General features: G+C 41.7%; 1 long non-coding RNA gene across 1 annotated transcript; it reads left to right on the top strand.

Moving 5' to 3' along the window:
• Window positions 1–8095: 8095 nt before the first annotated feature.
• On the top strand, window positions 8096–10394 carry LOC121400075. Its single transcript, XR_005965537.1, has 2 exons — window positions 8096–8697; window positions 10332–10394. It is a non-coding gene; the product is annotated as an uncharacterized LOC121400075 (long non-coding RNA).
• Window positions 10395–10924: the final 530 nt, after the last annotated feature.

The raw sequence follows: 10924 nt of genomic DNA, 5'->3' as shown, positions 1-10924 counted from the left end.
TACTATTTCCCCCTTTAACCCTGTATTATCCCTATCTACTTTATCCCTCTTTAACCCTGTATTATCCCTATGTACTTTATCCCCTTTTACCCGATATTATCCCTATGTACTATATCCCCCCTTAACCCTGTATGATCCCTATCTACTATACCCCCCTTTAACCATGTATTATCTCTATCTACTATGTTCCCCCTTTAACCCTGTATTATCCATATCACATGTATTATGACACAAGAACAGTTGTTAACTATTTTCAAATCTCGGTGTGCATCTATACTTGAGTTTAATTTTTTTATGAAATGCACATTTAGATAGAACCTGGGTGTGTGTGTGTGTGTGTATATATATATATATATATATATATATTAGTTTTTTAATTAATTTTGATTGGTAATTTTTTGGGGAGTTGATGGGAATTTTTAGAAACTGTTTAGAAAACCTTAGAAAAATTTGACCCTTGATAAATCTGCCCTGAAGACTTGTACTTGAAGTACTATCAAAATGTGCATTTCAGGGGCGCATGCGCACAATGGAGTGAACAACACGCGTCACAGAGAGGCTCCGTCCCGACTAGGCGTAATTACCTGCTAAAGTCACATTTTTAGCAGTCAGACAGCACCGGGTATTGTTGGGAGCATCTGAGCTTACAGCGATGGGCAAGAAGCGGTTGAAGGAGGCAGCGGGAAGAATGTCCCTGTACCTACAAAAAACACCAGTCGCACGCAGGCCTACGCAAGATGGCGCAGAGGACTCAGACCTGGACCAGCCGCATGGCTCTTCGGCTCCTAGCTCACCTGCGCATATGGAGAGAGACCAAGAATCTTCTTCTGCCTCTATACTGACACAGGACCAAGACCCGGTTACTGCTCAGGTACTCTCACAGCATTTAACTGCACTGCATGACAAAATGACCTCCACTATAGCAGACGCTATAAAAACTGCTCTTAGAGATGTACAGTCTGAAGTAACTAGCCTTGGGGAGAGAACGGATCACTTAGAGCAGGGATCAGGAACCTTGGCTCTCCAGCTGTTAAGGAACTACAAGTCCCACAATGCAATGAAGGAGCCTTTTGAAGGAGTCTAAAGGCAAATGCATTGTGGGACTTGTAGTTCCTTAACAGCTGGAGAGCCAAGGTTCCTGATCCCTGACTTAGAGCATACTACAGATGACCTTATTCAGAGGTACAATGTACTTGAGGAAGAAAATCATATTCTAAGGTCCGAATTGTCTACCCTAAAATCGCAGGCAGAGGATCTGGAGAATAGGTCTCGCAGGCAAAATCTGAGGATAAGAGGGTTCCCAGAGGAGGTTTCAGCACAAGATATCAGACCTTATCTACGCACGCTGTTTTCCTCCATTACTCCTGATCTCCCCCCAGAAGCATGGAGATTCGATAGGGCACTAGGGCCCAGGCAGACAAGCTCTCCTAATCCGCGGGATATTCTGGTATGCCTGCACTACTTTGAAAGCAAGGAAAGTATCATTGATAGAACACGAAATACCACTCATATTGATCATCAAGGCCACTGACTCCAAATTTTCAACGATCTATCTCCTATAACACTTGCCAAACGACGGTAGTTACGCCCAGTAACTCAAAAGCTTCGAGAACAAGGCATATCGTATTGTTGGGGCTTCCCGTTTAACCTCATCGTACTCAAAGACAACCGTCAATATATACTACAAGACCCGACCCAAGGCCCTCATTTTCTGACAACGCTGGGGGTGGTGACTCCAGATCGGCAACAGAGATCGCCAACCCGGCAACACAATAAAATGGAGAAAATCAACCCAACCTGGGACAAAGTCAAAGCGGCAGCACAGAAGCCCTCTGAATAGCGCTGATGCCCTGAGACACACCTCGGAATGTGATGTAGAGCAATCAACGAGTCGGTGTCCTCTTGTGAGTACATTTCCAATATCGTTTACACTCTCCATGATAGACCTGGACGCTCCCCTGAACAGACCTAAGTGGCCTGTATGGTCCTTACTTACAAAGGATTTATTAGATATGAACACTTCACATGTTTGGTTTTTTATAGTTTGCTGTTACTGTTTACTCTGTTTGTCGATCTGTTTGGTATACTCCTGGGACTATGCACAGTTCACCAATTTTTTGCTCTATGGGCCCATCTGCCAATTTAGTCTTTCATCTCCTCTGGACCAGCATACTTCGCATATTCTATAGCTTCCCCCTTTAATACACCAAGATGGTAAAGCTCCTAACCCTAAATGTCAATGGTCTCAATAGCGTGATGAAACGCTACATGGCGATAAGGGAGATCCATAGATTGAAACCGGACATTGCAATGCTCCAGGAAACTCATTTTAAAGACTCTGAGAATCTAACTCTTAAATCCAACCTATACCCTAAGGTGTTTCAGTCTAATAGAAACGTGAAGAGAGCTGGCCTTCTCACCATGATTCATAGAGATTGCCCATTCGAACACACCAAGACTCTAATCGACCCAAATGGTCGCTATTTAATTACACTACACTGTCAGGCTTACCGTCTGATCCAACGAAGAAGGAGCAGGAACTTGTAGAACACGAACCCACAAGCGCCTCGCACAACACTAACCCACCTGGAGTGGAACAGGGAGAAGTGAAGTGACGAGTAGCCAATGAGACTAACCGAAGCGAAGTACAGAGGGTTCAGGCAGAAGCGAAGTCAGACAGGCCGAGGTCGGGGCAGGCAGCGAAGAGTCGTAAACGAAGTCAGGCAAGAAGATCAGGGCAGGCGGCAATAGACAATCCGGGAACAAGCTGAGGTCAAACACAGAAGATCAGTAGAATACAATGCTAGGGTTTCAGTCAAATAACCTAATAACCAGGCAAGGAGTCACAGTACTGGTTAGGATTAAATAGAGCTTATTTGGCGCCAAACTGGCGTCATCACGCTGGCGTCGCACAGCTGACGTCAGTGCGTCTGTCATCGGCGTCCGTCGCTGACGCCCTTGCGTCGGCGACCGTCGCCGGCGTCCAACGCTGCGCGCTGACGCGCATCGGTTCCCCGATGAGCGCGCCTGCGCCTGCGCCGGAAGGAACGTGGAAGCGGATCCTTACACTACACTCTATAATCTGCCAGACCCCCCTAGCCACCTGCAAAGTAAACTTCAACATAAACGGAGGGCTTTCCTAGAGGAAAACGTTTGCACTGTGTTTACCCCGGAGGATTTGCAACTCCTAAATCAGGAGATCACTGTAGAGGAGGTTACGGATACAATTAAATCTTTTCCTCCCTCAAAGGCTCTGGGCCCAGACGGTCTTCCCTATTCTTATAAGAAATTTATGGAATTTTTGACCCCACATCTGGTTCAGTTATTTAATTCGTTTTTGAAGGGGGAAATTATCCCATCCACGATGTTATCTTCTTACATCACTTTAATACACAAAGAGGGTAAAGACCCGAGCCAATGCGGCAGTTATAGACCAATAGCCCTCCTGAACTCTGACTTAAAATTGTTCACAAAAATCTTAGCAAATCGGTTAGATCCATTTATGCCCAAACTCATAAACTCAGATCAGGTAGGATTTATTAATGGCAGACAGGCAGGAGATAACACAAGACGTACCATTTTATAGAAGTTATCAATAAAGATAAGACACCTGCCCTTCTTCTAAGTCTCGATGCCGAAAAGGCATTCGACCGCCTACGGTGGGACTATATGTTTGACCTTCTTGCTACTCTTGGGCTAGAAGGTCCTTTCTTAATTGCTATCCGTGGGCTGTATTCATCCCCTAAGGCGAACCTTAAACTCCCGGGAGCACCTAATCATTGTATTTCCATAAAAAATGGTACGAGGCAGGGTTGCCCCCTGTCCCTTTTATTGTATGCCTTAAGCATCGAACCCCTGGCCTCAGCCATCAGAAATCATCCGGATATTACAGGACCCAAAATTAAAGGTCATGAGTTTGTCATCTCACTTTTTGCAGATGATATCTGTCAGGGCCCGAAGGCTCTGTTGTAGTGTGGACCAAGGAGGAGACAACAACACCAAGTTTGCGGTACAAAAGGATTTATCAGGAGAATAGTCGTAATCAGGCAAATGGTCAATACAGGCAGCAAGGATCAGGATCGTTAAACAAGCAGAAGTCGGTACACGGAAAATCAGAATAACAAGCAATCGCACCCAGGAACTATACGAGATAGACCTATAATTGGGCAAAGACAGAAAGGGCAATTGGGAATAAATAGTCCAAGGTTGGCGCCAAAACTTGACGCGGTGACGTCATGACGCCGACGCCGGCGTCCTCACGTTGGCGTCCTGACGCCGACGCACATTCTGACGCCGGCGTCCATTCCGTCGCCGGCGACCAATCCTGGGGCGACACGTTCCTGACGCAGTCATATTACGACCAGGAAGAACCGCATGGTGGAGCAGGAGGTCGCCATCTTGGATGTCCCGTGGGGTAAATTCCTCACTTTCCATTACAATATCCTTCTGACAATAACTAATCCGACCGTATCTCTCCCCAACCTTCATAAAATGCTGAATGAATACGGATTATATTCAGGCTATAAAGTAAACATAGATAAAACTGAAGCCCTTCCTCTAAATCTACCGGTAGCTATTAAGACTGCTTTATCATCGACCTTTCATTATAAATGGAAGGATCATACCCTGAAATACCTAGGGGTCCATCTTACTAAAACTTATGGCACCCTGTATCATTATAACTTCCCTCCACTCATAAAGAAAATAAAAAGCCTTATTCATAAATGGAACCCTCTACTTATTTCTTGGCTGGGGAGAATAACGACACTAAAAATGACTATCCTCCCGAAGTTGCTCTATTTATTTGAAACCCTGCCTATCCTAGTGCCGAAGGTTATCCTCAAGGATTTGCAGACCACATTTTTTAAATTTATATGGGGAAAATCCAGGCACCGGGTTCCCAGAACGGTTATGTTGGCTAGTAAGAGACAGGGTGGATTAGCAACTCCAAACATTGAAAGTTACTATATTGCTGCCCATCTCCGGCAAATTATAGGGTGGTCGACCTATACGCCAACTTCAAAATGGGCATATATAGAGGCACTTTGGTTATCCCCCATACATCTAGCCTCATTTATATGGCCTACAGGACCAAACGTCAAATTGCCAACTGGAACCTTAAATCCCATAATATTTACATTACGTATCTGGCGTCAGTGTAAGGAAAAATATAATTTAATTAGCACTCATCCACTTTTGACTCCAGTACTTGGTAATCCCTTATTCCCTCCGGGAATGCTAGAAGCTTTTAAATTATGTTGGGGCCCCAAACCTTTTTTTACGGTCCATGACTTTATTAATACCCTTACAAATCGATTTTTCACATTTGCTGACCTACAGACTAAATACCACATATCCCCAACACAGTTCCTTGAATACATGCAACTCCTGCACTTCTGTCAAACAATTTTACCTAGCCAAGGGCAGCGGACCCCCCTCACGGGATTTGAACGGCTATGTAAAATTGGACTCCCTCAAAGGGCTCTGATCTCCATAATTTATAAATCAGATATCAGATTTACCAATAGATCCCTTTCCTAAGCACAGATATATGCTGAAATGGGAGGAGTGTATGGCTCAAGAAATATCGATGGAAACCTGGGAGGATATATGGGAGAAGAAATGTTTCATGTGTACGACAGCAGGAAAGCCTGTATAAAACGATGTTCTTTTGGTATCACGCCCCAAGCAAACTGCATGGTTGGTTTCCCACAACCACCCCACAATGCTGGAGAGCTTGCGGGATGGTTGGTACTCTAACACATATAATGTGGTACTGTCCTATAACAACTCCATTTTGGAAATCTGTAGAAAACCTTTTGGGTATTATATTCTATTCAGGAATCATATTAGATCCCCTTATCACGTTAGTTGGAAAACCCTTAGAATACTTTACTAAACGGTTGCTCAATTATATTCTAACAGCCTGCAGATTAGCAATTACCCATCATTGGAAAAAAGTACAGCCCCCCTCATTAAAGGATGTAATTCATAGGATAGCAGATATGAGGGAGATGGAATGCATGACGGCGAGAATTAGAGATACTCTCACCCGTTTCCAAAAGATCTGGTATAGGTGGGATATCTTTACTACTACTGCAGATTTTAAGCGTATCTGTTTATAGTGTTTAGCTATTCCCAGCACAAAGCTATACAGAACCCGCATATTTGCACTGAGCATTGATTGATAGATAGTTTATAATACCCAGGAAATACAGTTAAATTGTTTTGTTCTTTTTTTTTTTTTCTTTTGTATATCTGGTTTGATAAACCTGGCTGTCACTTATGTAAAACATGTGAATGGTGCCTTCTATTACTTCAATTGCATTGGACCTGTCTTACTCATTGAATCGACGTACATACCGTGTAATCACCTTTTTTTTTTCTTTCTGTTAAAAAACTGTAAAACTTTTAATAAAAATTGTTACAAAAAAAATGTGCATTTCATACAAAAATGATTTAGAGTATAGAAAATAGTTAAAAAATGTAGCTTTTATTTAATACATCATTAAAACATAGTACAGGTGAACGTTTCGGTCTCCACCTAAGACCATTGTCAAGACCTAATGTGTGTGTATGCAAAGAGAGTTTTATAGATATAAATAGTCCCGCCCACAAGTGGTTACCCTGGTCAATTATAAACACACTCGGGTAGTCTCCCCCGTCATACACATTGCAGATTATTCCCTTATCCATGCTCTTCAGTGTATACAGGAGAAGGGTTAACATTGGAGGAAAATATAGATAAAAACAAGCATAATCCAACAGAAAATTCAGCAAACGTAACATAGTTAATGTGACAACTCAAATGTTGTAACTGGTGCTGAACACCAGTCCTGGTTTGGGTCCCAAACTGGGACTGGTGTTCAGTACCAGGTACCATTCCGGAACTAAGGTCTTGGGTGAGACAGTCAAGAGACATTGGAATATAATATGTGCCGATATGGATTTGTCTAATATTTTGCCTGAACCACCCATGATTAGCTATAGTCGAGGGACCACCTTTGAGATTTGTTGGTCAAAACTGATGCTGTAGATTGTTATGCAGTTAAAGGGGAAACCCCTGGCTATCAGAGTTGATGTCAGGAGGCTTCCACTGTCCAAGCTGCACATCTTGCCGCTACATGACACCTGGGACATCTTTTCTACACCCCACATGGGTAAATGGTTTGTGATTTGCCAGCATATCCCCGGTATCACCGCACATCTAGTCTATCTGATAACTTGTCCGTGCGGATTATGTTATTATGCAGATTTGTTAAGGCTTGAATTGCAAATTCTAAGTAAAAAAAAAAAATCACATTTTGAGCTTTTTTTGTGTACTTTGACTATGGAATAGGCCAAAATTATATTTGAATTAGAAAAAAATTAGACTATTTGAATATTGAAACTTATCATGTACTGTCCCTTTAAAACTTTGACCATTCGCCATTTAAAACCTGGTGAATTGCTGTTTTAGCCTATAGGAGACCTCCTAGAACTTATTTGGAGTCAATTGGCGGACTATGAAAAATCTCAGTTTTTTGGGGCAATGGGGCCCTGTACTTACTACCTGAGCCCCAGTCCATAGATAGTATAGATAGCATAGTGATGATTCAGGAATGATCCTATTTCTAGTTCCGCACAGTTACAAATAGGAAAACAATTCTGTAAATGTTTTGTGGGTAAATGGAATAAACTATTCTATTAACAGAAGCAAAAAGAATCACCTGATTATGAACTGGGACTTATAGTCACATTGTTACACCTATTATTTTGGTCAGTCCCTAAGCACAAAAACTAAATGACTTTTTATAACTCTATAGATTTTCAAATTGACTTTTAATTCCAGAAATATTTTTAAGCCATTCAAGTATGGGATCCGTTATCCAGAAACCTTATTATCCAGAAAGCTCCAAACTACGGAGACGTAAGGTATGAAGATCCAAATTACAGAAAGATCCTTTATCCAGAATAACCTAGGTTCTGAGCATTCTGGATAACAGGTCCTCTATAAAAATATGCAAAATACTTTAACTTTTTCATTAGGTATCATATTTGTGGGAACCCCCCATCCAGAGTGGGAGCTGAATTAGCCACAGCTGTGGGGGTGGAAGCCATTTTTGGCTGATAGGAGCCATATCCATATTATAGGAGAGATAGAAGAGAGGAGAATGGGAGCATTAGATCAGTTACTAAAGCTCATTATTACTACTCCATGGGGAATCCCTTTTACACTGGGAAAAGTGTCACATTTTCAGCAAAACCCCAAATTTCCTACAACACTGGCAATGTAGTAAAATGCTGGGACAACAAGTTGTAACAATAAAGTGTTGATATCAATTGAAATCAGTTTATTATCAAGTATTTCTGAATTTACTTCTATAGCGACACAATTGTACTCAGTGATTTACAAGGTATAAACATACACAGGCTACAGTTCTATTGAGTTATACAGTAACAGTAGAGACATCTGTGCTGTCTAATCGCTTAGTGGGATGAAGAGCTTACACTTTATTGGGTTATGTCAAATACATCATTTCTTTATGGCATTAATTCACCAGTGTATTTTATAACTCCGCCCACCAATCATTATGTACTTCTGTTGACTTTTGTTGCCTAGGTGATGTCATTGTGATGTCATGTGATGTCATAATGGACAGAATGAAGGTGTCCAGCTGCAGCCCAGATTGGCTCATTCTTTGTCAGGAGACTGAGGTGAGTACAAGTCGGGATCGTTGGGTACAAATATGAGCAAAAGGAATGTTATAAATACTGTTACTGTGGGGCTTAGACACTGCTGGTGCTACTGGGAATCATTTAGAATTTGTTAGTAGGATTTTGAAGGAGTCTGTTGCGCTTGGTCACTGTATATTAGAAACACAAAATCTGGGCTGGAACTAGGGGTGGGCAGAAGAGGCAGATATTTAGGTTAGGGGTGCAATGGTTGGGGAGTACGAGGCATGAGATGTACCTCTTATGTCTGCCTAATGTTGGCCCTTCTGTAGCTCTGGCCCACTCAACCCCCCCCCCCCTCAACTCATCAACTGCTGTCTGGCTGTGGGGGGATTTGGTGCACAAGTTGCAGGTGGATGCTGGGGGATGAGCGGGGGTTGGGGGCAAGTGGGGGTCTCTCTTGGGTGCCATCACCTTGGGGCTCAGCGCTACAGACAATATTGCCACATTCCCTACTTTTATTTTAGGTGGGGGCTTGTGGATAATGAAATCCATTAAATATTTATTACACTTATACTTCACTTGGAATCCACTCAACCCACCAACCTTTATCTACATCACTGACCTACATTTCCCACCACGGGTTGCACGTGTGATGTCACAATGGTGGGAATCTCGCACTTGTAATATGATCCCGCCCACACCTGGGCTGCCTTTGTGATGTCACAATGCACAGTGTGATGTCATAATAGGCAGAGTTAAGGTCTCAAGCAGCAGCTCAGATTTTCTCATTCTTTTTCAGACGACTGAGGTGAGTACAACTCCTGATATTAGAAGGAGAACATATTTCAAAACTATTTTAACACTGGTACTAATTGGAATATAAGACTGTTATGGGCAGATTTATCAAAGGTAGTATCTATGTGAATTTTTTTACTGTAATAAATTCAAATATGCGCAATAAACTCAAATGGGAGTTTTTTTAAGAAAACAATTGAACGTCTAGGGGCAGATTTATCAAGGGTCAAATTGAATATTTAAGGGGCAGATTTATCTTGGGTCGAATTTTGAATCTGCAAAAATTCAAATTCACAAAGATCAACCAAATTAAGTTGTATTTTTTTTGGAGCGAATAGGTCAGTTTTTAATAGAATAGGTCTGTATTCAGCTGGATTCAAATTTTATGAATCTAATTAAAATCACATTCGATCAAATTCAATTCGAAGTTTTTCCCCAAAAAACTTTGGTCCACCGAATGACTCCAAATAGGTTCCAGGAGGTCCCCCATAGGCTAAAACAGCAATTTGGAGGTTTTAGATGGCTAATGGTGGAAGTCAAATTTTTAAAGAGACAGTACATGATAAATTTCTATATTTGAATTTTTGATTTTTTTTCAAAATCAAATCAAATTTGGACTATTCCCTAGTGGAAGTACATGAAAAATAGCTTGAAAGTTTTTTCATTCAAAAATTCACCTCGACCTTTGATAAATCTGCCCCTTAGTGGTGTCTTGAGTAAGTTAGAATTACAGGATTTTGAACTGTGGTGTTGTACGTGGTCCAGCCTACCATCATTTGCTGCTGATATTTTATCCATTCTCTATATATATATATATGTGTATAGGTATTGTGCATGGAAGAGATGACTAATGTGATGTTTTTGTTTTGTCTCCATAGAAAGAAATTTCTACATTCAAAATGTGGAAGAGAATCAAATCTTGTTTTTCTTGCTTTCGCAAGGTAAGGACTCGCTTCTTTCTACTGTATCCATTTCATTTGTGACCTTCATGGAGGGAAGGTGCCAGACCAAAAATGTCATGGCCAGACTGGCAATCTATAGCTTGTGGCAAATGCCAGAGGGGCTGCTGTAAGATGCCATAGTCTTAATCTTAACAGGGGCCCCACAGCCGCCCCACCTGCTCGGCAGCTTTTGTCAGTCCCCCAGCTCTCAATTAGGAAAGTCGCTGGGGGAGGGGAGATTTCTCCTTAAAGGAGACCCCCTGGTCTGGGGAAGTGGGGAGTCTTCCTCTATATATACAGTAGTTACGCCATGGTTGAGCTTGAGACAATCTCTAAAACTAAACAAATTTTAATTCTATTAATAGGCCTCTAACACGTAGGGGCAGATTTATCAAGTTAAATAGGCAGTAATGGGAGATTTTTTGAACTCCTATAACTTTGAAAAACTTTAAAAAGACCAACCAAAATTTATTTTAAAAAATCAAGGTTTTTTTCCTGCGGGTGAATAGACTGTATTCAAATCGTTTGAA

The sequence above is a fragment of the Xenopus laevis genome, chromosome 2L (genome assembly GCF_017654675.1).
Source record: "Xenopus laevis strain J_2021 chromosome 2L, Xenopus_laevis_v10.1, whole genome shotgun sequence".
In the NCBI taxonomy this organism is placed as follows: domain Eukaryota; kingdom Metazoa; phylum Chordata; class Amphibia; order Anura; family Pipidae; genus Xenopus; species Xenopus laevis.
Note: the sequence above shows the minus strand (reverse complement) of the source record. Positions and strands in the feature narration are given on the sequence as shown.